The sequence below is a fragment of the Furipterus horrens genome, unplaced genomic scaffold (genome assembly GCF_987537825.1).
Source record: "Furipterus horrens unplaced genomic scaffold, mFurHor1.1.pri manual_scaffold_5, whole genome shotgun sequence".
Taxonomy (NCBI): Eukaryota; Metazoa; Chordata; class Mammalia; order Chiroptera; family Furipteridae; genus Furipterus; species Furipterus horrens.
Genome location: NW_028327175.1, coordinates 116,440,132 through 116,466,296, shown reverse-complemented (window position 1 = coordinate 116,466,296; position 26,165 = coordinate 116,440,132). Strand labels below are relative to the sequence as shown.

Here is a 26,165-nt window from a genome sequence, read left to right as displayed (position 1 = left end):
GTTGTGCAACTATCACCACAATATAATTTTAGAATATTTTCAGTAGCCTAAAAAGAAACATCATCATCATCAGTCACTCTCCAACCCTGTGCCCCTTGAGCACCCACCTCTTTTATTCAGCACAATATATTTGAGGTCTGTCCATGTTGTAGAAATTATCGTTATTGTGTGCTTTTCATAGGTAAATAATATTTTATTTTATGGATCATGTTTTGTTTATCCATCAGTTGATGTACATTGGGGTTGTTTCCACTTTTTGGCCATTATTAATAATGCTGGTATAAAAGGAGTTAGTAAAACAAACAAACAAAAACAAAACAAAACAAAGAATAATGCTGCTATAAACATTCATATACAGGTTTTCCTGTGAACATGTGTCTTCATTTTTCTTGGGTATATACCTAGGAGGGTCATATGTTAACTCAATACTTAATCATTTGAGGATCTGACAGACTTTTTCATAGGGTTTGCTTCATTTTACTCCCCACCAGTAGTGTGTGTGTGTGTTCTAATTTCACCACATTCTTGTCAATACTTATCTTTTTTAAAATTATGGCCATGATAGTGGATATAAAGTGGTATCTCATTGTAGTTTTGATTTACATTTCCCTGATGAGCATCTTTTCACATGCTTATTAGCTATTTGTGTATCTTCTTTGGAGAAGTGGGTATTCAAAACCTCTGTCCCTTTATTGTCTTTTTATTGTTGAATTATAGGCATCCTTTATATATTCTAAAATTAAGTCCTTATCAGATACATAATTTGCAAATATTTTTCTCCCATTCTGCTGTAATATACTTTTCTTTGGTACAATGCAATACATATCTGCCGCCTGCCAAAATACAAAAGTGACCAATAGAGTCACAATTCCTAAATAGCGAGTGAAACAAAAGTGTGAGGCAGACCTCTCCAAATGTCATTCCTGGACCTAGAAACTCAACTGGGACCAGATAAGGGCAGAGCCAGCAAGAGGAACCACAAGCACCTACCTTGGCCTCAGGGGTGACTTGGGCTTAGTTGGATCTGAGACAGCTTCAAAGAAAAACCAGAGGAATGGACTTCGTACCAAGCTAAGACCAAGATATGGCTTTGTTTCCAGTTCTGTCATTCTCCAGACCCGTGGCCTGGATGTGTCACTTTAATTTGCCAAGCCTTTTTCCTTCACTTACATGACTGGTGAAATGAACATGTGTATGTGAAGGCATGTGGTTTTTTGGGAAATGTCATATGAAAGGAGGATGAGTTATGCATTATGTAAAACGGAGCATCTTGAAATCTGTCAGCTCTTCAGATCCAAATATTTGTGCCTGGAATAAACAAAGAGGCCATAGGGATGCAGGGGATTTGGCACTCACTTATACTGTGGTCACAGTACAGAATGTCCTGGAAAGGGAGAATTTCTCCAAAGGGCTGTTAAGGAGTAAAATTGACATCCTAGAGAGAGGTGCCCTGAAGTGGATGAATCCTCCTTTTTCCATGGTCCTTATGCTGCTACTTTTTTTTTTTTAATTGGCTTTTAAAATTTTTTTATTGTGATAAAATATACATAATTCAAACTTCACCTCTATCCATTATAAATGTACAATTCATTGACATTAGGTACATTCACAATATCATGCAGCCATTACCATCTATCTCCAGAACTTTTTTTAAAAAGAAAATACTTTTTTAAATTTTTATTTATTGATTTTAGAGAAAAGGAGGAAGGGAGGAGGGAAGGGAGAGAGAGACAGAGATTTGTTGTTTCACATGTTTATGCATTCATTGGTTGCTTCTTGCATGTGCCTTGACCAGGAATGGAACCCACAACCTTGGTGTATTGGGATGACACTAACCAACTGAGCTACCCAGCCAGAGCCAGAGCTTTTTATTTTAATCCTCATCTGAGGATATGTTTATTGACTTTAGAGAGAGAGGAAGGGAGAAAGAGGGAAACATTGATGTGAGAGAGAAACATCAATTGACTGCATCCTGTACATGCCTTGACCAGAGATCTAACCTACAAGGTACGTACCTTGACCAGGGATCAAACCCACAACCTTTTAGTGTACAGGATGATGCTTCAACCAACTGAGCCACCTGGTGAGGGCAGGGCCAGAACATTTTTATCTTCCTAAATTCTGTACCATTAAATAAGTCCCTATTCCTCCTTCCCCCAACCCCTGGTAACCACCATTCTACTCTCTGTCTCTATGAAGTTGCCTATTCTAGGTATCTCATATAAGTAAAATGAAACAGTCTTTGTGACAGGCTTATTTTGCTTAGCATGTCCTCAAGGGTCATCCATGTTGTAGACTGTCAGAATTTCCTTCTTTTAGGGCTGAATGATATTCTGTTATATAGATCACATTTTGTTAACCATCAGTGGATGTTGTAGCTGATTCCATCTTTTGGCTATTATGAATAATGTGCTCCTTGCTTTTTATAAATACATTAATTTCAAAAACTCAATGAAAAGTTTGTCGGAGGACCTAGAGTCTTGTGAGAGTAGTGTTGTATGTTAGAGTTTCTGAAGTACCTGCAAACAATAATAGGTGTAGAGGTCTAGGGAAGGGCTTGCTCTAGAAGATGGGAGAGACCAGAGTGGCAGAGGGAGGCCATCCCCAACAGGAACAGCTTTAATGAGGGCAAACATCCAAAGATGTAGGTTACAAATTAGGACTCACCTGGGTACCCCTGGGAGGTGTGTGAACGTGGGCATGGGATATGGGCATGTCTGTTGGCAGGGTTTGGGGGGGCACCTGTACTATGGATTCAGACTTGTCAGGAGAGGACAGGGGCAGTATGATTTCATCATCAGCAGGCAAGTTCTGAGTTAACAGATTCTGGGAGTGACATACTCTTGGGAAATGACAGAGCTCAGGAAGTGATAGTGCAGAGCAGTATAGTTCATGCAGAATGTGGATGTTCAGAATGAAGACAATGCCCCCAGGGAGCTTTTAAGGCACTTGTTCTACCTTTTACAAAATTCTAAGAGTGTCTGGAGACAGTTTAGTGTAGCCAAGTGTTTTTAGTCTGCTTGGGCTGCTATAACAAAATACCACAAACTTTGGGGCTTATAAACAACAGATATTTATTTCTCATAGTTCTTGAGGCTTGAAGTCTAAGATCAATGAGCCAGCATGATCAGGTCATGTTCTGATGAGAGCACTCTTCCTGGTTTATAGCAGGCTGAATTCTGTGTGTCATGTGAGCATGATGGAAGGGGTGAGGGAGCTCTCTGGGGTCTTTTCCATAAGGGCTCTAATCCCATTCATGAGGGCTCCACCCTCATGACCTAATCACCTCCCAAATATCCCACTTCCTAATACCATCATCTTTGAGGGTTAGGATTTCAACATATGAATTGTGGCATGGGGAAGGGGAGAGGGGAGTCACATACAAACATTCAGACCAAGTATGAATGAATTTGGCTTTGGACAAGCCTAGATCCAATCTTGGCTCTAGTTCCCCTTTCAAGTCTGTTTCTTCAACTTTATAAGGTTAAATGAGAGGATCCAGATTGTCTCTTAGCACTCTAAGGCAAAGGCTCCATGGGGCATAAATGCCTTGTCCCTCAAGAGGCCTGGTCCCTTGTCAGGGTGGCTCTCATGGGTCTGGTCCAGCCACCACTGGAAGTGTGTACCAGTGGTCAAGGCTGTCCCAGGCAAGGCCAGCCTACAGCAAAACTGGGAAGGTGATCAAGTCTGCCTCTGACTACCCCACACTCTTCTTTACAACCCTTTTTAAAATCAGTCTATTGCTGGAAGAAAAACCAAGATTGTCCACATTCCAGCTGTTGCATAGATCCCTCTACCACACCCTGACAGACTGTTACCCAAGTTCTTATTAGAAATTATCATAGATGGGAAACTTGGCATTTTACAAGGTACAACATTTCATTTTGGGGCTGTCCTCATTGTTACAGTTCTAAGATACTGGATGTTCAGGCATGTAGGCCTTTGCTTCTGGAGCCTGGTTGCTTCTGTAAATACCTTAGATGATGGACAGGGGCAGGGAACTGGGAATGAAGAGGATATTATAGCATCTAGAATGCCCCACACAAAGGCTTTGTAAAAGTCTGTCAGTCTTAACTCCTCGATGCACAGGAGCCCACCAGGGAGGTGTGTTTTCAGGATGAAGGTGAAATAAAACATTTGGAGATGCAGACATCTCTGGAGAACCTTCCCCTGTGTGTCTGGTCCTGAGGTATATAGAGCACTGAGCGGGATGATTCCCTGGGAAAGAGGCTCTGTTCTAGAAGAGGACAGTAAGAGTCCTTTCTGATCCAGGATTTGGAGGAATCAAAGGTCCTAGATAAACCAGAAGTCAGATACATACCCTCAGGAAAGGGACACTGGAGCCAAGGAGAAAGTCCTCTGTTGGAGAAGTTTGCTACTAGAGAGTAAGGGACCTCCTGAAGCAGGTGGATAGGATAGGACAGTTGTATCCCAAAAGACTATTCATCCTGGCTGGGTGTAGAAGCTGAACATGAAGTGTTTCAGGACCAGGATCATGGGTTTATAGGTCAGATTCCCACCCAGAGGTAGCATCTTCTATCAGGAGTCTTTCCAGTTCTGGGGAATGCAGAGGTCTAGAACATCCAAGTTTGCAGCCATCTTGTGAGTTAGGGGACAACCTTGTGCTAGCTGGGACTGGACCTGGGAATGGTACACACTCTCCCTGTGTCTGTAGGGTGTCGTCGGGTACCTGGGTTCTCCCAATTTCTGGCTCCTTTTCCCCTGGAAACAGATAGTACAAGTGAACAGGAAAAGCTTACTATACATAAGGTCAGCTGGCACATCATCTGAGGCCCTTGTAAGGTTCTCCATTAGAGAGGTCAGCCCACTGCCCTTTCCAGAAGTCTCCAACCAAGTAACTCCAAGTCATTGTGTAGCTCCCAGCTCTTCTTAGAAGAAAATTAGGCTCCCTGACCTTCGTGACCAAGTGAAATCTCTTTCATAGCACATGTGTCTTCTCTATAGCATGTGCCACAGCTGCAATGTCACGCTCACTTGCGATTAAAGCATTTCCCTCACAAGTTTAGAAAACTGTAAACTCATGAGGCAGCAAGATCTCTCCACAAAGCTATTAACTATCAAGTTATCCAAATCAGAAACTTCCAAGTCATCTTTGACTCTCTGCTTTCTCACCCCACCAAATCAAAGTCCACCCTTTTTCCTCATTCTGGACTCCTTACTACAGGCTCTCATCTCTCCCTCACTCTATTACCGTAGCCTCCTGAATGTCTGTCCTCTCTGTGCTGACCCCAATCTGTAGCATTTGGCTAGTTACCCCTAAAATGCAGGTCACATCAAAACCTTGTCCGGCCTTCTGTCCCACTGCCACACGGGGTGCCCCTCAGCCAAGGGTGGTGCGTGGAGCTGCAGTTGGCCGTCAAACTGGCCTAAGAGGTGGGTAGCCCAGCACAGTGTCTCCCTGGCTGGGCTTGAAACTAGATCGGCAGATGGGGGCATATTCACTGGTGCCTGTGGGTGAGGGGCAGGCCCCTCTCCAGAATGTACACTGTTTGTTCCACTCTGATTGGGCCATCTGGAGCCCAGCCATCGTGGAACCCTCTGAGAAATGTTCTAGCAGGCTCTGCATCCTGCTTGAGTCAGGAGGCGTTGTACAGTTGCTTGCTTGGGACAGTTGTCCTGAAACTAAAATGCTGTCCTGGAGGTTCATTCATCAAACTTGTCCACCCTTGTGGCAAATATTTATTGAATGCGTACATACACATGAGGCGCCCTTAGGTGCTAGGGGAAACTATGGTGAATCCAGACAATGAGTATGCTGTCTTAAAAAGGCCAACCTAGAGGGGGAAAAATATATGAATAAAGCAGTTAAACAAATGTAAAACTGCAACCATAACTACTAAAAAAGAAACTTAAAGAGGAATCACATGATGGAAAATGACTGGGGAAGGCTGTGCTTGAGATAGGAAGGTCAGGGCCCTCCAGCTTTCTCCCGCAAGGACAGTCACTTGATGGCAGTAATGATTCCTCAGAGATATACCTCACAGCCTCTCCTTTGACCCTGAGATGCTTTGAAGTAGACTTCATGATTAATCTCTTGGCATTTTAGGAGATTGAGACTCAAGTCATTTTCTGGATGTTTGCACAGAACATTAGAAGCTGGGTGATTTTACAGCACACCTACAACAATGTACCTGAGACTTCTATCCTGTCTCCTACTTCTTGACATATCCTACAATCCAGCCCTATTTTCTCCAGGAGTAAAATGCGAATGATAATGGTGAAATAATCCAGGAAAAGTGCTTAGACCAAGGGGTCAGGCACATAACAAACACTTCATTAGTATCAGCCATTTTCATCACTATTCTAATTACCTGATTCTCTATTCTGACTCATCTTTTACTTTTGACCCCAATACCCATCCTCTTTTCTTCTTATAGTATCCTAAGTATCCCTTAGAGTCACTTCTTCCTTCATACTTGATCCATGTGATTTTGGTGTGACTGACCTCAACCACAGCTCCAGGAGAGTGAATGAGAACCAGGCCTGGCCAGTCTACTCCATCCTCCTAGCCACAGGGGTTTGTTCAGGGATAGGCTTGTGAGCCAAATAAGTCAAACGAACTTCTAACAGGCATGTGGACCTGTTGGCCAAGTCACTTTAAGTTCCATGATATTCAAGGTGTCAGCAATTCCCCCTCTTGGAATTTCCTGGGCAGCCTAGCTTCAAGTGTAGCACCATTCTGCCAACCATGGGTGTTGCCCTGCCTACCCTTTTTATAGGCAATGATATTATTGGGCCAGGTCCCTCTGGTTCAGTGATGAAAGCTACTTTGAACATTATGACTTTATTCCTGGAAGGTTCAACGTAGTAAGATGTTTAAGTCTCATTCTCTGTGGCACTGGCTCAACACAATCCTATTTGATATAAATGTCACGTTTATCTCACCTTCTTCAAATGTGGCTTGTAGCAATTGTGCATTTTTGCTAAATTATTCCTTTCAATCCTATGTAGCACATAACATTTTTATTCTGAGAAATATTTTAGTCAAGCTTTTTGCTAAATTCCATACAGAAAAGTGGGCATTGATACACTTCCTGCCTATCTGTGGCAACACCAGTGCCTATTCCCTCTCCTCCAGTCAGTCTTGTAGCTGTATTCAACGGAGCCAGGAGCCAGAGCTCAGAGAAGCATGAATCACATCAAGTTCAGGTGCAAGTGCACAGTAAAGTAACCACTGAAAATATGCCTCTTTCACAGTAACTAACATTTAGGGTTTTTAAGAGATTTTATTTATTTATTTTTAGAGAGAGGAGAAGGGAGGGAGAAGGAGAGGGAGAGAAACATTGATGTGAGAAACATTGATCGGTTGCCTCTTGCACACACCCTGACTGGGGACCAAACCCACAATTCGGGCATGTGCCCTGATTGGGAATTGAACTGGTGACCTTTTGCTTTGTGGGACAATGCCCAACCAATTGAGCCATGCTGGTCAGGGCACATTTAGGGTTTTAAAAAACATTTCTTCTGCATATCAATCATTAACAATATTACACCAAAGAGGCATTTTAATTACACTCATGTCTATATTAATATTTTTGTAAAAGTGCTATTATTCTAATCTCTTATGGAGATTTGACATATCTTCCAACATCTGGAAAATAAAGAAAAATGTAAAACCTGAAATTAATTGTGAAGAAGCTTCATCTGGAAAGGTGACTTTCCATATTGAGGTGTAGAACATTTTGGGCATAAATTCTCACCTTCCCCTATACTTTTTTAACAAAGGAATGACAGCTTCCATCTTTTACATCAGCCCCATTCTGTCCAAGTGCCTTCTAAAATAATTTTTCCTGTTTCTTTCTGCAGCAGCTCTACTTGTAAGGGCCTCTCTCCCAAATCCCCTGCAACTCTTCATTCAGTCAATTGAACTATGCGCACCCCTAATATGTGCTAATAAGGCACTGACTGTGCCAGCTGCTCCCCCTGAAGGCAGAAACAGGAGACAAGGAAGATAGTGGTTTTTAATATTTAGTTAAGATCATTATATCCCAGAGCTGGCTGACAAGTCTAACTGAAGACTATCTTTCTACACAGTTTTAAGCACCTTAAAGAGACCTGCTGAAGAATTTGCTTTTAAATTTAAGACACTGAAGCCCCAGCAGACTGGTGTCCTGTATCCTAAGAGAAGATATCATAAACAAAGAGCCAGGTGTGAGCCTGGCCTGCAGAGCACATGGTTTCAACTGTGGATATGCAAACTGGAAACAAAATAAGAATGACAGAAGTGGGAAGAGGAGCAGGGGAACTGGGTTAGGACCATTGGTTTCCATTTTCTTTATTCACCAACAGTATCTTCCTGACTTAAACCAATATTAAGAGCTTTCAGCAGTGGCCAGCATCCTTTTGAATATTCCGTTCTCAATCTGCTGTTCTGTAGAAAGACCACATCTTCCAGGTACTACTTTCCATCCACTTAGTCCTAAAGAGGACTATTATTGCTCCTGAGGTTTCCCAGCAATAATCCTATTTTAATAAGTGCTGTACATCTACACTTTTAAAATTTAAATACCATTCTCACATCCCAATCAAAAGCCACTTAAATGCTGTTTTGCTGATAGGTACACAATTTTGATTTAAAGAGAAATTCTATGAATGTAGTATATTTACAAGATTCCCTGTTTTTTTTAAACAGTAATCATTCCATTTAATGATATTATGCTCCAACATTTACATTTAACAGCCATATCTAAAGACCTATGTATTGTCAACATTTTGGTTAAACTCTGTATGTAATTTTTCTTTGGAGAGAAGGAAAATTTTTTTTAAACCAAAACCCAACTAAAACTATTAGGACTACTTTACAGTTTGCAATCTCTGATCTGACCATAGGAATGGGAGTTTGAAGTTTTTCTTTTCTTTTTTTTACCCTCCCTCACCCAAGGACATTTTTCCTTGCTTTTAGAGTGAGAGGTGGGGTGGGGACTGGGGATGTGAGAGAAACATCAATGTGAGAGAGAAGCATCAAGTGGTTGCCTCCCACACATACCCAAACTAGAGACTGAACCTGCAACCTAGGTATGTGCCCTAAGAATCGAACCTGCAACCTTTAGGTTACAGGATGATGCTCCAACCAAGCCACATCAGCCAGGACTAGAAAGTTAATCTGTGCTACATGGAAGTCAGGCATGAGATAAAGCACAAAAGGAGTCTGAAGGGGCTCCAGGATATGTAAGTACAACATAGTCTCCATGATGACCATCCTTACCCATCTACCTCAGCCTCCTCAGATGCTTGCAGTGCTAACATGTGATACAAATGCCAACACATAATGCAGTGTGGCAGAATGCACAGCCTTTGGTGTCAGAGACCCAAGGCTAAATGCCAGCTTCAGCACATTGCTATTTTTGTCTTGAGCAAGGTACTGACTATTCTTTGTGGGCTTGTTTTTTAGTTACGAAATGAGGATAGTCCTTTCTTTGTCATGGATTTATTCTAAAGATTAAATTAACTAATACAGTATTCCCTCACTTATCACGGGTATTACGTTCTAGATCCCCCCACAAAGTAGGAACCTTATATTTATTCTACACTCTTAAACCTATGTAACTTTAACAACATACGTATACAGTACCATAAAATCCTGCGATAGAGCGAAAAATCTGAAATAAATAATTAAATATAATATTTTTAAAAATCCTGCAATACAGTGAGGCCGCGATAAGTGAACCGTGATACAGAGAGGGACTACCGTATACCTAAAGTATCTGGCATGCTCACTGAACAATAGTTACTATTTTTGATAGCTAGGTTGGTAATAATATGCTTCGGTAGAGAGTAGAGGTAAATCTTCTTAGAGAGAAGCAAGTATCTTCCCCTTGATCAAGTCCAGGAACCAAAAAGGGCTATAGTCAACTTGCCAAAATTCCTTGTAAACACTTAATCACAAGGCCAACAGCATCAGATCTGAGAATGGGAACTCCACAGATACGAATAGCCATCACGACTCTTAACTAGTCCCCACCCATCTGGGAACTTGTCACATAAGGGGGAAAAAAGCTTCTACACCTTTCCAGAAATTAACCTGTAAAACAGTAATAATCTCATACAAATATTATATTCAGATAGTTATAGCAAAAAAACCCACAGATAGAAAAGTATTTACTTTCCTAGATGCCCTATCTGCAGAACTGGCAAAAAAATAAATTCTCTTGCTTATAAAACTTCCTTAGAAACCATGTAAACACAATTAAAAGAACTCTAGCAGTAACTTTTATTTTAATGAAAACTGAATTTTAAAAAATATGTTGTTCTCCAGGTTGTACAAATGAAATTTCAACAATAATTAAGTTACTGAGTTAGAATCTTGGCTTCATTCTCTAGCTGTGGCATTGTTTATGCTTCCTTGATTATGAAATAGAAATCATAGTGCCTAAATCAAGGTTGTGGTGAAAATAAAATATTACATGAAGTGTGTGTACTGCTTAGTACATATAGGGTAATTTTTCCCCATTCTTAGTATAAACACTGAAATGTACAATCATTAATGAAAATGTACTGTATTTACATTTTTTTCATATGGGTTTGCTGAAGTATAACAAGGTGCATAATCAACCAGAAACTCCCCACACAATACATTTAAAAGGTTCCTCTCCTGTCTTCTGGCAGCATGCAAGCTCTGAGTCCAAAATAAAACTTTTGGCATACATTTTGCAGTTATGGGACTTTTCTTCTTTAGGAATACTCTGAGGAGAAATACACTGATCAGTGTGGCTCAGTTGGTTGGGCATCATACTACAGGGCGAAAGGTCACTGTTTCAATTCCAGGTTGGGTACATGTCTGGGTTGTAAGCGGTCCCCAGTTGGGGGCTTGCGAGAGGCCACTGGTTGATGTTTCTCTCCCTTTATTCCTCCCTCCCTTCCCTTCTCTCTATAAACAAATAAGTAAAATATTTTTAAAATATATTTTTAAAAAAGAAAAACTCAGGTACAAAGAAAGCTCATTACACATTCGGGACATTTTAAGAGTTTGAATTATGAGAACAAAAACAAATTTTCCCTACAGTTTCTGTAATGTTCAGAGTCATCATTATGGCCCTTCTCAAGGAGGACAAGATGTGAGGGCTGCCTGAAGCATTTCATACACTGAATGGACTGATACTGGGTGGCTGGTTTGTGCATCTTCTCATACAAAGCAAGATTTGTTTTCTGACCAAAATATTTACCAGAGTTGGTACATTCACCGGGTTTTTTTTTTTTTTTTTTTTTTTTTGTCAGCATGGGTTTTCTGATGCTATGGTTATGCTAGAAGCCACAGAAAACCTCTTCCACATATGCCACATCTGTAGGGTTTCTCCTTTACATGGACATTCATGTGCTGAGACAGATGTATACTGGTGGAAGCTGCTGCTGCTGCACTCAGCACACTTACAGGGCTTCTCCTGTGCATCCTCAGATTTGCTCTATGACTGAAAATCTTCCCATAGGCATCACATTTATATTTTTTCTCCCCTAAGTTTTCTGATGAAAAACAAGCTATGAATTATCACAGAAGCTTTGGTTGCATTCAGAACACCTGTACAAATTTCTGGCTTACTTCCCCTGGAAATTCAAGAATTTCAGAAAATGCTCTATCTAACATTCAGATAGATCTATTAATGGGGTATAGTTTTCAATGGTAACTAAAAGGCTTATGAAACTTCTTGCAAGCATAAGTTTCACCTGATTATTTTCCTTTCAAGGGGTACATCAGTGGAGTATTTATCTAGGGCAAGCTCTTCAAGTTCTATAGATTCAAGACTTCCTGCTGATTATTCTCACTCTTGCCTTCCCTTCCTGTTGATAAAAACAAAACAAAGAAAAGCATAAACAACACCCTGAAGTACTATTGAGGAAAGAACAAGCTAAAGTAGGTACACAAAGGACCAGAGAACTGCAGGTGCCTTAATCTAAAACTCAGACACTGATATTACACAAAATCAGGTGTGAGCAGGCTCAACTAGCTTCCCAAAGGATCCAGTTTTAGGTGAGCCTGTGAGAGAAGGAAAGAGAAAATAGCTACAACTAAGTCAGGGTCCAGTTGGATATGCACTAAGGGCAATCTTGGTAGACACTGTCTAGAGATGAAGTTTTCCAGTTAGTCTATTTCAGCCTCAAGAGCTTTTCATCATTTAAGCAATCGCAAGTGACAGCTGAGCAACCACAATTGGAATAGAGATTGGGATTCATATTTATCAAGAAAAAGAACAAATGAGTATTTCTCTACCTAGCAGAGAAACACCCTAGTTATTATAGTTTTATTGTTACCAGGAGAGTTCTCCAAATTTTCTTTACCTCTCACTAAAGAAAGATCAAGGTAAAGCTGCTACACAAACCACAGGGAAATAATCAGTGTCACTGCTAGAATGGCTGAAGAAAACATGGACCTTTTTAAATGCATTTATTTTTAATATTTTTCCAAACATGCTTAATTTATAAAGCCAATATATCAATACAAAAGGGTCTTTCCTTCCAAAAAACCCCAGCCCTATGACTGACACAGCTTGCTACCTGGAAAGCATTTCTGGGCTGCAGTGCCTTGTGTGGGAATCCAAACAGTACCCAGTGGTATTGCTGATTTGAGGAGACCAAGTTCAGGGATGCCAACATGGTTAGAATTTGACAGCAGAATATCAGAGAAGAGGCAGGTGCCCGGGCAGAAGGCTCTGGGTGTCTAGATGGGATCTGCTTAAGACTCTGGCTGAGCACTAATCTGTAAATGCATGTGAGAAAACTACCCCAGGTGAGAGAAAGAAGCATCAAAAAGGAACGGACAACAATCTCCAGAGTTCACATAACAATTCAATAGTTCACGTTCCCACAGCCAAAGTGGAAACACTCCATAACTGGCATAGGCAGCATTCTCAGAAAGACATTGCCTTAGCAGCAGGCCAAATCAGCCCTATACTAAAGGTTACTCTGAACACACCCTAACAAAGTAAAAGCCTTGAAAGGAGTGTATTGATTCCAAGTAATTGAAATGCTCCCCTCTACAAAGTTCAAAAGTGTTGTGAAAAATACAACAAAAAGTTAGCATCCAACAACATAAAACTTACAATGTCCAGAATCCAATAAAAAATTACCAGACATATAAAGCAGAAAACTATGACCCATAACTAGGGGCAAAATCAATTAACAGACCTAGAAATAACAGATGATAAAATTAGTAGAAAGAATGTAGAAGTATCTAATTTATTTTTTTTAATTTATTTATTTTTTATTTTTTTGGTTTTTCAATTACAGTTGTCTCATTTTTCCCCCATTGTTCTCCCCCACCCAGCCCATCCCTTCTCCCACAATCATATCCCTCCCCGTTGTCCATGTCCATGAGTCATTTATACACATTCCTTGACTAAACCCTTCCCTTACTTATCCCCCTTCTCTCCTCCCCTCCCCCCATTGACTGCTATTCTGCTCTTTGTCCTATGTAGTTCGTTTAAAAGTAGCTAATTTAAATATACTTCATATGTACAAGAAGATAAAGGAAAACATGAACATGAAAAAAGTGCCAAATATAAAATATGAACGATAGGATACTTCAAAAAGTCAACCCTTGTCAAAGACAAATCTACTCAGGCACAGAGTTCCCCCTATGTAAGAAAGGCATAGCATCCTCTTAACAGTCATCAATGTCCAGTCTTTAACAATGATGGTAACCTATACTAATGGAGTTTCACAAGTAAAAATGTGAATTGTAACAAACATTTAAGATAACCAGCTACTGCCATGTCTCATGACAAACCATAGTCACTGTACTAGAAAGAATTTTTGTTTTAAAAATCATCTCATCCTTTGAAAGTTGCACTCTCATGCAAGTTCTTATCACATCTACATAAATTACCCAGACAGGTCCCAATCCCTCATACCAATATGTGGATTAGACATGAAATTCTAATCACAGAACTGATGAAAGTTCCAAAATGTAGGAAAAACAACTGCCTTACTCATCAAAGCCATATCCGCAAAACACTCCTGCGTGGTATTTCTGCTGAGGGACCTCTGGGCAGGATGCAGACTCACACTTTCCTCTTGAGAAAATACACAGCCAGATCCTCAAACAGCATTTGTCCCTTAAACACATGAGAGCCCACCTTAGGACAAAAGTTGTGAACACCAACCCTTCACTCAGGAAGGCTGAGAAGAGCTAGAAACATTAGATGCAAAGGAGAAAATGGCTTTGTGTAAAAGGTTCCTGAGTGCTGGGGATGGGATATAAATGGATTCTAAGGGCTGCTGGTAGCGACTGGGAAGGAGGGAGTAAAAATGGACATAATTTTTTTAACCCTAACCTGAGGATGTTTTTATTGATTTTAGAGAGAGAGGAAGGGAGAGAGAAAGAAACATCAACGTGAGAGAGAAACATCTGTTGGTTGCTTCCTGTAGGTGCCCAACCCGGGATCAAATCTGCAGCCTAAGTATGTGCCCTGACCGGACTTGAACCCGAAATCTTTTGGTGTACAGCAGGACACTCCAACCAACTGAGCTACGCGGCCAGAGTTAAAAAATTTTCAGTCGGTGCTATAAGGACCAAGATGGTAAACTGTGAAGTTCTTTTTTTTTTTTTTTTCCACTGTGCGGTTGCCTCTCACTCGCGCCCCCAACTGGGGACCCGACGTGCAACCCAGCAATGTGCCCCGACTGGGAATCGAACCAGCGACACCCGGCCCGCAGGCCGACGCCCAACCCACTGAGCCACAGCAACCAGGGCTAAAACTGTTAAGTTCTAAAAGATTACTAGAAGAGAAAAGGTGAGGGAACAATTCTCAGGGAACATTAAGTAAGGATGCTCTAAGGTAAAGGAGAAAACTGAGCAGCCCAGAAAGAATCATGAAAGGGATAGGGATTTAGGGTTCTCCCAACATCCTTCCCTTTGCTAGTTCCTCTCCTTCTTCCATGACGCTCATTGCTATGCTCACTGTTGCATCACATCAAGGGCTATTCCTTCTTCCCTAAGTTTACCAGTCCTGTAAACCAACAGAACTTCAGTGTTATTAAAAATCACCTGGACGTTTTGTTTGTGTTTATTCAACAGGTAAGGAATGAAGCATAGAAATCTGTAATTTGAGCAGCATTCCGAAAAGACACTTTGAGGTACTATTACAGACTTCGCCAATGGGTCCTGATCCCAGGCGATGATTCTGAAAATAAGAATTTGGTAAGCCATTTCTCCTGTGTGTCTGGGAGCGAAAACAACTTGTTGAAAGGGATATTTGGAGTCCAGGGGCCCTCCCATTATATAGGGCCTACCTTATTCTAAGAGGGCAGGCAGAGCACAGAAAGTGGCTACTGGAAATTGGACTGGGAGTAGGGGCCTTGTCTCACCCGAGCCCCGGTTGTCGGGAGCGTGGACGCTATCTCGGCTGTGGGAGTACATTCTTCGAGACTCCACAGGGACTTAAGGTCAGAACTGGGAGGGACGAGAACAATCCTTAGAGGTTCAATTCCCCTGCAAAGCTCCTTCGCGCACCGCCAGCCTCCCTCGCTTCCCTTTAAGACCAAAACCGATGGCTCCTCTCCTGGGCCCAGTCTCGGAAGGGCTTCCTCCCGAGCTGTCCGGGCCTCACTTACCGCTCCAGAACTAATGATTTTGGAAAACCTCCCGCTACCCAGGCAGAAATAGCAGGAAGCGACCCCCCAATTGAAACCTGAGACCATTAACACAGGCCACAGCGAGTGTCCCACGCTCTCATGCTCCCCAACGATTGAGACGCTGGCCGCTTGCGGTTAAGCAATTCTGCCCTGTGATTGGCCAGCGTGACCGTTCCCTTGTGTTGACTTCAACACCAGGCCAATGAGTCACCAGGCATTCTGGGAGATGTAGTCTCTTTCCGGCTTTTCTAAGCAAGAATTTCCGGTTCCGCTGCCTGGTTCTCCCTGGTGCACTCCGTGCAAGCTGGCCCCTGGAGGTGGGGCGTTAGAGTGAATGTGGAGGTACGCAAATGTTTCAGGAAAGGACGAAAGCAAGAAGACAGGGAGACTCTGGAAACCGAAAGATTATCGATACCGAAAGTTGGGTCCAGCCTGCAGTGACCTGTGGGCCCAAAATTTGGGCCACGCTGGGGTGAGGTGAATAAGTGGCCAGAAACGCGGGTCCTAGTCTTGGCCTGAGCAGTCCGCGGTGCCTTGGGCTGTCTTATACGTGGAATGTAATGGGGTGTCTTAAATATGGGCAAAGTTCAGGTGGGCTTAGGCCAGGTTGCTAATCTCTGACCCTTTCAACCGTTTTCATCTCGTGGCAGACATAAACTAGTTACTAAAATTTAGCAGCACACCAAAAGATTTTTTGCCGATTTGACAAAAAATAGGTGTAATTTTGATTCGTTCACACTGGACTGCTATTGTTGTGTTGGCTGTCATCATTTGTTAATTTGACAGTCTAAGGGAAAAGAGGTTAGTGCTCCTGACTAGTCATGTTTTGCATGTTTTAAAAATTCTTGCAGCACAACGGTGAAATCTGGGGGAAAATTGGGTAAACCTGTAATAATGTTAACAATAAAAAAAGAAAAGAAAATCGTTGATTTAGGGGCATTGTGCCCTGCGGGCTGCAGCCCACCTGAGATCAAATTCAGAGCCTGAAGTGGGGAGTAGAACTCTCGTTTTGCTTCTCGGAACATTGTATGTCTAATGAACCTGCCCCACTGCCACATATATTCCAATCTGATCATACTGAGTGCTGTGATGTAGGGATTTGGAATTTAAAAATTGAGTTCCTACCCTGGCCAGGTAGTTCAGGTGGTTAAAGCATCATCTCCAAATACCAAGGTTGCAGGTTCAATCCCCACACAGGGCACAAACAGGAATCAACCAATGAATGCATAAATAAGTGGAACAACAAATCTCTGTCTCTCCACCTTTCTCTCTCTAAAGATCAATAAATAAATAAATAAATTTGAAAATTAAAAAATTGTTTGGTTCTCTTGGCCAATATACAATTTTTATTTTCTCAGGTGCGAAGAGCTCAGAATGCATCTCCTCAGAGGAATTTTCAAAGTTTTCAGTTTACAAAGGTGCTTGTATGAAAAAAACAAGGATGATGGGTACCTTAATAGACAATTCTGAGTGAATCTCAAAATATTTTCTTATTCTAGGGCCAGGCATGTACTTATACTTAAAAGGGTACTCAAGGAATGGTTGCATGGTTATGGAAATAATATTGACAAAATACACAAAATAAGCATTGGGATTTGGTGGAATATCAGGATAGTTTCAGCTGCAAGTAACAGAAAACCCAACAAAACCATGTTCAAATGTAGGGTAGTTACAGGTTGGATAATTCAGTGGTTCAGTGACACCATCAAGGCCCCAGTGCTTTCATATTTCTCCTCTGCCATCCTTAGCATGTTGGTGAAGGTGGCAATTCATTGTGTTATGTACTTATCTATCCTAACCCAGTCATTATCAAGAATAAAAAGACTACCTGGCACTGTGGGAAGGACCTAGCCTCCTTTGACCATCCATTTGCACAAAATCAGGGCTCTGTTAGAAAAGAAAAAGAAGAAAGTAGATAGGTACCTAACAGTATGCCACAAATGACACCTGTTAGAATAAGAGCTAGGATTTGTGGGAATGGGTCCCAAAAGATACATCTGACTGTTCCAGGAGGAAGGAAAAAGGTGTTGAAAGAACAGGTGTATAAATGATAAGGGCAAACATCCCTATGGGCTAAACCAATCCAATATAAATGGTTAAAAGAGCTAACAGCTCTTTTGTTTGTCTAAAACAAAAGCATGTTCATCATAGATTCATGGTGCCGCTCAAGTAGTCCTCTTTACCCTCTTCCTTTGTGTTTATATTTAATGGTATTCTTATTTCAGGCATGTCTTGTTTCAGGCGCAGATTCTCCTGATTTTGATTTTTGGCCCTTTCACCAAGAGCGAAGGGTTCTCGTGGCTTTTTCCTTTGAACTGTGTTCTCATTATTACAAACAGGTAAACAGTTTCCAATGGCTAAAAATGAAGTTTGTGGCATAAACTCAATGGATAACTCATATCTCTGAAATGGGAAAGGAAACAGAATCTTCCCTAGACCTTCCAACTACCAAAACTAAGAAAGTAGAGCAAGAAAGAAGCTAGAAAGCTTGATAATTGCTGAAAGCAAAGAGATCAGTTATGAAGTCTAAAATAGACCAAGATTGAAAGAATAAGACTGAGTTATATGCCTAACTTGATTTTTTTAAAAATCAGGTGCTTGAGTATATATCTGTTATATATTCAAGTGAAACATTTTAAATTCAAAAATTTTAAAATCCAGGGACTTCCGGTCGAGATAGAGGCATAGGTAGACACGCTTCACCACCCTCCACAAGAATAAGAAGGAATACAACTACCTCAAAACTAAAAGCAACCAGAACTACCAGAAAATTGAACTGCATGGAAGTCCAACAAAGATATAAAGAAGCAATACTCATCCAGACAGGTAGGAAGGGTGGAATGACGTGGTGTGGTAGGAGCAGTGGCAGTGGCAACAAGGCACTGGTGGTGGCTGGCCAACGGAAAGCCCACTCACACATTATGAAAGTCGGGAGGGACACCTGGGGAGTGATCCCAGACCAGACCATGCAGCTCACAGCTCCAGTGCCAGGGAAAATAAAGCCTCATTGCTTCTGACTGTGAAAATCAGTGGAGGTTGGGGCAGTGGAAAAAACTGCCCATCTCTCAGTAGTATGTTTAGAGGGCCCCACAGTCCTAGAACATATGCAGAGCTACCCACTCTGGGAACCACAACCACAGCAATTACTAGAGGGGAGCCAGCGCCATGTGGGAAGTGGGAGAGGTGCCTGGAAAAGGGGCAAGTGCTGAGAAAGTGGCATTGTTCCCTCTCAGACCCCTCCCCCACATACAATGCCACAATAAGGTGAAACAGGACACCCCACACTGACTAATACCTAAGGTTCCACCCCTGACAATATAACAGGAACAACAGCTCTAAGACACAGAGGCAAACAAACACAGAAGGCTATCAACTTGAGGCAGAGAAGGATGGCCCAAAAAAGGGAACAAATCAAGGTTTTAGTGGGAGAACTGAGCCACAAGGAGATAGCCAACCTAACAGATGAGGAGATAGGCAACCTAACAGATGAAGAATTCAAAACACTGGTGATAATGATGCTTACAGATAGACATGCTTGAGTATGGCAAATGCATAAGGGAAGAAGTGCAGGCTATGCTGAGTGAAGTGAAGGAAAATCCACATGAAACCATAGGAAAAGGGAAGGAAGCTAAGGTTCAAATCAACAGTACAGAACATGAGGAAGAAATAAACAGTCAACCAGTACAGAATGAAGAAATAAGAACCAAAAAAAATGAGAGGCTAAGGAACCTCTGGGACAACTTTAAACATACCAACATCCAAATCATAAGGGTGCCATAAGGAGAAGAGGAAGAGTAAGAAATTGAAAACTTATGTGAAAAAATAATGAAGGAAAACTTCCCAAATTTGGTTAAAGAAATAGATATACAAGTCCAGGAAGCACAGAGAGTACCAAACAAGATAGACTCGAAGAGAACCACACCAAGACACATAATAATTAAAATGCCAAAGATTCAAGATAAAGAGAGAATCTTAAAAGCAGTAAGAGAAAAGCAGAGAGTTGCCTACAAAGGAGTGCCTATAAGACTCTCAGCTGATTTCTCAAAAGAAACTTTGCAGGCAAGAAGGGACTGGCAAGAAGCATTCAATGTGATGAAAAGCAAGGACCTACAACCAAGATTACTGTATCCAGCAAAGCTATCATTTAGAATGGAAGGGCAGATGAAGTGCTTCCCAGACTAGGTAAAGCTAAAGGAGTTCATCATCACCAAGCCCTTATATGAAATGTTAAAGGGACTTATTTCAGAAAAAGAGCAAAACAATGAACATTAAAATGACAAACTCACAACTATCAACAACTGAATCTAAAAAATAAAAACAAAATCCATCCAAGCAACCCAGAATAGGAACAGAATCATAGGTACAGGGGCCATTTGGAGGGCTATCAGCTGGGAGAGGGAAGGGGAGAAATGGGGAAATGGTGCAGGGACTAAGAAGCATAATTGGTAGGTACAAAATAGACAGGAGGAAGTTAAGAATAATATAGGAAAGGGTGAAGCCAAAGAACTTATATGCACGACCCATGGATATGAACTAAGGGGGGTGGGATTGCTGGAGGGAAGGGGATACTGGGTAGAGGAGCAAAGGAAAAAAATTGGGCCAACTGTAACAACATAGTCAATAAAATATACTTAATTTTTTTTCTTTCACATATAATGCAAGCTAGTATGGTAGCTATGCTCTTGAAAGTTGTTAGGGACCCAAGCTACTTATGCTTTGTGCTCCACTGTCATTAGGGTCTTTTTGTTCACGACTCTAGTCCAGTATGGCTCATTGCCACATCTGCATTGCAGCCAGTAGCAAGGGGAAAGGGAGGGTATGTCCCTTCTTTTCCAGGGCAGAACTTGGAGATTGCACCTGCCACTTCAGTTCACATCCCATTAGCTAGAAGTTAGTCACGTAGTCACATAACACCTAGCTCAAGGGAGGCTTCGAAGCATGGTAGCCCATGCCTGGGTAAAAAGCACAAGTTCTATTATTATGAAAAAGGAGAAAATAGACATCAAGGACAACTGGCAATAAGTGCCATGTTATCCTAAGAAAATATGTTGAAAAGGGGGGAAAAAATTAATGGAAATGTATGGAAAAACATGAAGGTGGTCATTGCAGAATTATTTACAGTAGATAAAAATTGGAAATGACCTAATGTCTAAGTAGGAGGAAAGACTGCAGCCAATGAAGATGATATTTATAAGGAGTTTTTAACATGAGGAAATGCTTCCATTTCAAGTTTAAAAATGAGATAAAAAAGTGTATGCAAAAGCCATAATTATTAAAAATGTACTGATGCCCTGGCTGGTGTGACTTAGTGGATTGAGTGCCAGCCTGCGAACCAAAAGGTCACCAGTTCAATTCCCAGTCAGGGCACATGCCTGGGTTGCAGGCCTGGTCCCCAGATGGGACCACGTTAAGAGGCAACCACACATTGATGTTCCTCTCCTTCTCTTTCCCCCTTCCCCTCGCTCTAAAAATAAATAAATTAATTCTTTAAAAAAATGTACTGAAAAGAGCAATAAGGAGACATACTAATGTTGAATGATCACCTTTGAATAAATAGGAAAGGGTAATTTTTCTCTTCTTTATACGTGTGTTTGTGTGTAGATGGGGCTTTTCCCCATTTAAAAAATTTTTGTTCTATTACAGTTGTCCCATCTTTCCCCCATTGCTCTCCCCTGCCCTGTCCCTCCTCCCTCCCACAGTCAATCCCCACCCTGTTGTCCATGTCCAACGGTCATTTGTACATGTTCCTTGACTAGACCCTTCCCCTTCTTGCCTCACCTCCTCCCTCTCCCCTACCCTCTGGTCACTGTCAGTCCATTCCTTGTTTCCATGCCTCTGGTTCTATTTTGCTTGTTTGTTTGTTTTGTTCATTAGGTTTCTGTATTAGGTGAGATCATATGGTATTTTTCTTTCACTACCTGGCTTATTTCACTAAGCATAATACTCTCCAGTTCCATCCTTGTTGTTGCAAAGGGTAGGAGTTCCTTCTTTCTTTCTGCTGCATAGTACTCCATTGTGTAAATGTACCACAGTTTTTTGATCCACTCATCCACTGATGGGCACTTAGGCTGTTTCCAGCACTTGACTATTGTAAATAGCGCTCCTATGAAAATATGGGTGCATAGGTTCTTCTGAATTGGGGTTTCAGGATGCTTTCGGTATAATCCTAGCAGTGGAATTGCAGGATCAAAAGGCAGTTCCATTTTTAGTTTTTTGAGGAAATTCCATACTGTTTTCCACAGTGGCTGCCCCTCTCAGCATTCCCACCAACAGTGGACTAGGATTCCCTTTTCTCCACATCCTCACCAACACTTGTGCTTTGTTGATTTGTTAATGATGGCCATTCTGACTGGTGTGAGGTGGTATCTCATTGTGGTTTTAATTTACATCTCTCTGATGGCTAGTGATGTTGAGCATTCTTTCATATGCCTATGGGCCCTCCGTATATCCTTCTGAAGTGTGTATTCAGGTCCTTTGCCCATTTTTTAATTGGATTGTCTGTCTTCCTGGTGTTGGGTCATGTAAGTTGTTTATATATTTTGAAGATTAAACCCTTGTCCAAGGTACCATTGGCAAATATGTTCTCCCATACATTTGGTTCCCTTTTCATCTTGCTGATGTTCTCTTTAGCAGAGCAGAAACTTTTTAGTTTGATGTAGTTCCATTTGTGTATTCTTTCCTTTATTTCCCTTGCCCTGGGAGATATAGTGGCAAAGATATTGCTGTGTGGGATATCTGAGATTTTACTACCTATATTTTCCTCTATTACCTTTATGTTGTCATGGCTTACATTTAAGTCTTTTATCCATCTTGAGTTTATTCTGGTGTATGGTGTAAGTTGGTGTTCTAGTTTAATTTTTTTTGCATGTCCCTGTCCAGTTCTCCCAACACCATTTGTTGAAGAGGCTATTTTCACTCCATTTTATGCTCCTTCCCTCTTTGTCAAATATTAATTGACCATAGAGACCTGGGTTTATTTCTGGGTTCTCTATTCAGTTCCATTGATCTATATGTCTGTTCTTATGCCAGTACCAGACTGTTTTGATTACTGTGGACTTGTAATATAGTTTGATATCAGGTATTGTGATTCCTCCTACTTTTTTCTTTCTTAAGATAGCTGAGGATATTTGAGGTCATATAAATTCTATATAAACTTTTGAAGTATTTGTTCTAGGTCTGTGAAATATGTCATTGGTATTTTAATAGGGATTGCGTTGAATCTATAAATTGCTTTGCATATTATGGACATTTTAATTATATTAATTCTTCCAATCCATGAACATGGCATATTCTTCCATTTATTTGTATCTTCTTTAATTTCTTTCTTCAGTGTTCTGCAGTTTTCTGCATACAGGTCTTTTACCTTCTTGGTTAAGTTTAGTCCTAAGTACTTTATTTTGCTTGTTGCTATAGTAAATGGGAATTTTTTTTTTTTTTTTTTTTTTTTTTAGTTTCTATCTCTGATATTACATTGTGGATGTACAGAAATGCCTTTGATTTCTGAATATTGACTTTGTACCCTACTATTTTGCCAAATTCACTTATCAGGTCGAGTAGTTTTTTAGTGGAGTCTATAGGGTTTTCTATGTACAGTATCATGTCTGCTAATAATGACCATTTTACTTCCTCCTTTCACAATATGGATGCCTTTTATTTCGTTTTTTTTTTTGCCTCATTGCTGTGGCTAGAACTTCCAAAACTATGTTGAATAGTGGAGAGAGTGGACATCCTTGTCTTGTTCCTGATCTTAGGAGGAAAGCCCGTTGAGTATGATCTTGGCGACAGGTTTCTCATATATGGTCTTTATTATGTTGAGTATGCTCCCTCTATTCCCATTTTGCTGAGTGTTTTCATCATAAATGGGTGCTGAACTTTATCAATGCTTTTTCAGCATCTATTGGCATAATGATGTGATTTTTGTCTTTCATTTTGTTTCTGTGGCGTATTATGTTTATTGATTTGCAAATATTATACCACCCTTGCATCCCTGGGATGAATCCCACTTGATCGTGGTGTATGATCTTTTTAATGTATTGCTGGATCTGGTTTGTCAGTATTTTGTTAAGGATAGCATCTATGTTCATCAGTGATACTGGCCTGTAATTTTCTTTCTTTGTTGTGTCTTGACCTAGTTTTGGAATTAGGATAATACTGGCCTTATAGAAAAAGTTTGGGAGTCTTCCCTTTTCTTGGATTTTTTAGAACAGTTTGAAAAGGATAGGATTTAGTTCTTCCCTAAATGGTTTGTAAAATTTACCCACGAAGCCATCTGGTCCAGGGGTTTTGTGTGCTGGGAGTTTTTTGATTACTGCTTTAATTTCAGTAGTTGTTATTGGTTTAGTCAGGTTTTCTGCTTCGTCTTGATTCAGTTTTGGAATATTATGTTTCCAGAAATTTGTCCATTTCACCAAGGTTGTCAAATTTCTTGTCATATGATTGTTCATAGTAATTTCTTACAATCCTTTGTATTTCTATGGTATCGGTTGTGATTTCTCCTCTTTCATTTTTGATTTTATTTATTTGGGTCCTCTTTCTTTTTTCTAGATGAGTCTGGTTAAAGGCTTTTTGATTGCATTTATCTTTTCAAAGAACCAGCTCCTGGTTTTATCGACCATTTGAATTGTTCTTTTAGTTTTTATGTCATTTAATTTTCCTTTGATCTTGACTATTTCCTTCCTTGTACTTGCTCTGGGCTTTGTTTATTGTTGTTCCTCTAGTTCTTGTAGATGTAGGGTTAGGTTGTTCATTTGAGATTCTTCAATCCTTTTTAGGTAGGCCTATGAACTTCCTCTCAGGACTGTCTTCCCTCTGTCCAATAGGTTCTGGGTTGTGTGTTCATTTTCATTTGTTTCCAGAAACTTTTTTATTTCTTTCTTGATGTCATTGTTAACCCATTCATTATTGTATAGCATATATTCAATCTCCATAAATTTGAATGTTTTTGAGTTTTTTCTTTGAGGTTGGTTTCTAGTTTCAAGCCATTGTGATATGAGGAGATGCTTGATATAATTTCAATTTTCTTGAATTTGTTGAGGCTTGTTTTGTGTCCTACCATGTGGTCTATCTTTGAAAATGTTCCATGTGCATTTGGAAAGATGGTATATTTTGCTTCTTTGGGATGAAAGGTTCTGTATATATCAATTCAGTCCATTTGATATAGAGTGTTGTTCAGTGCCACAATATCCTTGGTGCTTCTTTGCTTGGTATATCTGACCATTGTTGATAATGGGGTGTTAAAGTCCCCTACTATGAGTGTGTTGCTGTCGATATCCTTCCTGAAGTCTTCCAAGATTTTCCTTATATATTTGGGTGCTCCTCTGTTGATTGCATATATTCTTAAAGGGTTATATCTTCTTGATGGATTGTTTTTTTAAGTATTATGAATTGTCCCTCCTTGTCTCTTTTTATCGTCTTTGTTGTGAAATCTGTTTGATATAAGTATTGCTACCCTGGCTTTTTTTTTTTTTTTTTTTTTTTTCATGTCCTTTGCTTGAAATATTTTTTCCATTCCTTCACTTTCAGTCTGTGTAGATCTTTTGTTCTGAGGTGGGTCTCTTGTAGACAGCATATACATGGGTCATGCATTCTAATCCATTCAGCTACCCCATGTCTTTTGATTGGTGCATTTAATCCATTTACATTTAAGGTTATTATTGATAGGTACTTATTCACTGTCATTTTTCCCCTTTGTACCTGTGTTCTTCCCTGTCTCTATCTGTTTCTCCATCTTCTTAAAGTAGATACTTTAGCATTTCTAGTAATGCTGTTTTGGTGGAGATGTATCCTTTTAGCCTTCTTTTGTCTGGGAAACTCATTATTTCATCTCCATTTTGAATGAGAGCTTTGCTGGGTGGAGTAGTCTTGGTTGTAGGCCTTTGTTTTTCAATACTTGGAATATTTTTTGCTATTCCCTTCTGGCTTGTAGTGTTTCTGTTGAGAAATCTGATGATAGCCTTATGGAGCTCCTTTGTGTGCTTTTAGCTGTTTCTCTCTTGCTGATTTTAAAATTTTCTCTTTGTCTTTGAGTTTTGCCATTTTAATTATGATGTATCTTGGAGTGGGCCTGTTTGGGTTCATCTTCATTGGGACCCTCTGTGCTTCCTGGACTTGCGTGACTTTTTCTCTCATCAAGTTAGGGAAGTTTTTTGTCTTTACTCTTTCAAACAGGTTTTCTATTCTTTGCTCCTCTTCTTCTCCTTCTGGTATTCTTCTGATATGGATATTATTATGTCTCATGTTGTCCTGCATCTCTCTTAAAACCTTTTCATTCTTTTTCAGTCTTTTTTCATTTTGTTAAACTGTCTGGGAATTTTTTTCTCTACGTTGTCCTCCAGCTTACTGATCCAAATTTCTGCTTCATCTAAACTGCTTTTGATTCCTTTCCCATGTTCTTCAATTCAGAAATTGTATTCTTCATTTCCTCATGGCTCTTATTGATAGTTTCTCTGTCCTTTTGAATGCTGGGGTAGTTCTCAGTAAATTCCTTGTAGTTTCCCTGGAGTTTTTTGTAGATTTCTTTGAGCTGGCTGAGCTCATTGAGCTTCTCTATAATCATTATTTTGAATTCCATGTCTGATAGT

The 26,165-nt window shown here is 40.4% G+C and overlaps 1 long non-coding RNA gene across 2 annotated transcripts; it reads right to left on the bottom strand.

Annotated features, from left to right (window-relative positions):
* Positions 1-3,060: 3,060 nt before the first annotated feature.
* Positions 3,061-15,725, bottom strand: LOC150009366 (uncharacterized). 2 transcript variants are annotated; one of them, XR_016511162.1, is made up of 5 exons: positions 15,565-15,725; positions 15,319-15,403; positions 13,941-14,066; positions 11,680-11,793; positions 3,061-5,795 (listed from the first exon to the last, which is right to left on the bottom strand). It is a non-coding gene; the product is annotated as an uncharacterized LOC150009366 (long non-coding RNA). The 2 variants fall into 2 exon arrangements; XR_016511163.1 differs by lacking the exon at positions 13,941-14,066.
* Between the last annotated feature and the right edge of the window lie 10,440 nt (positions 15,726-26,165).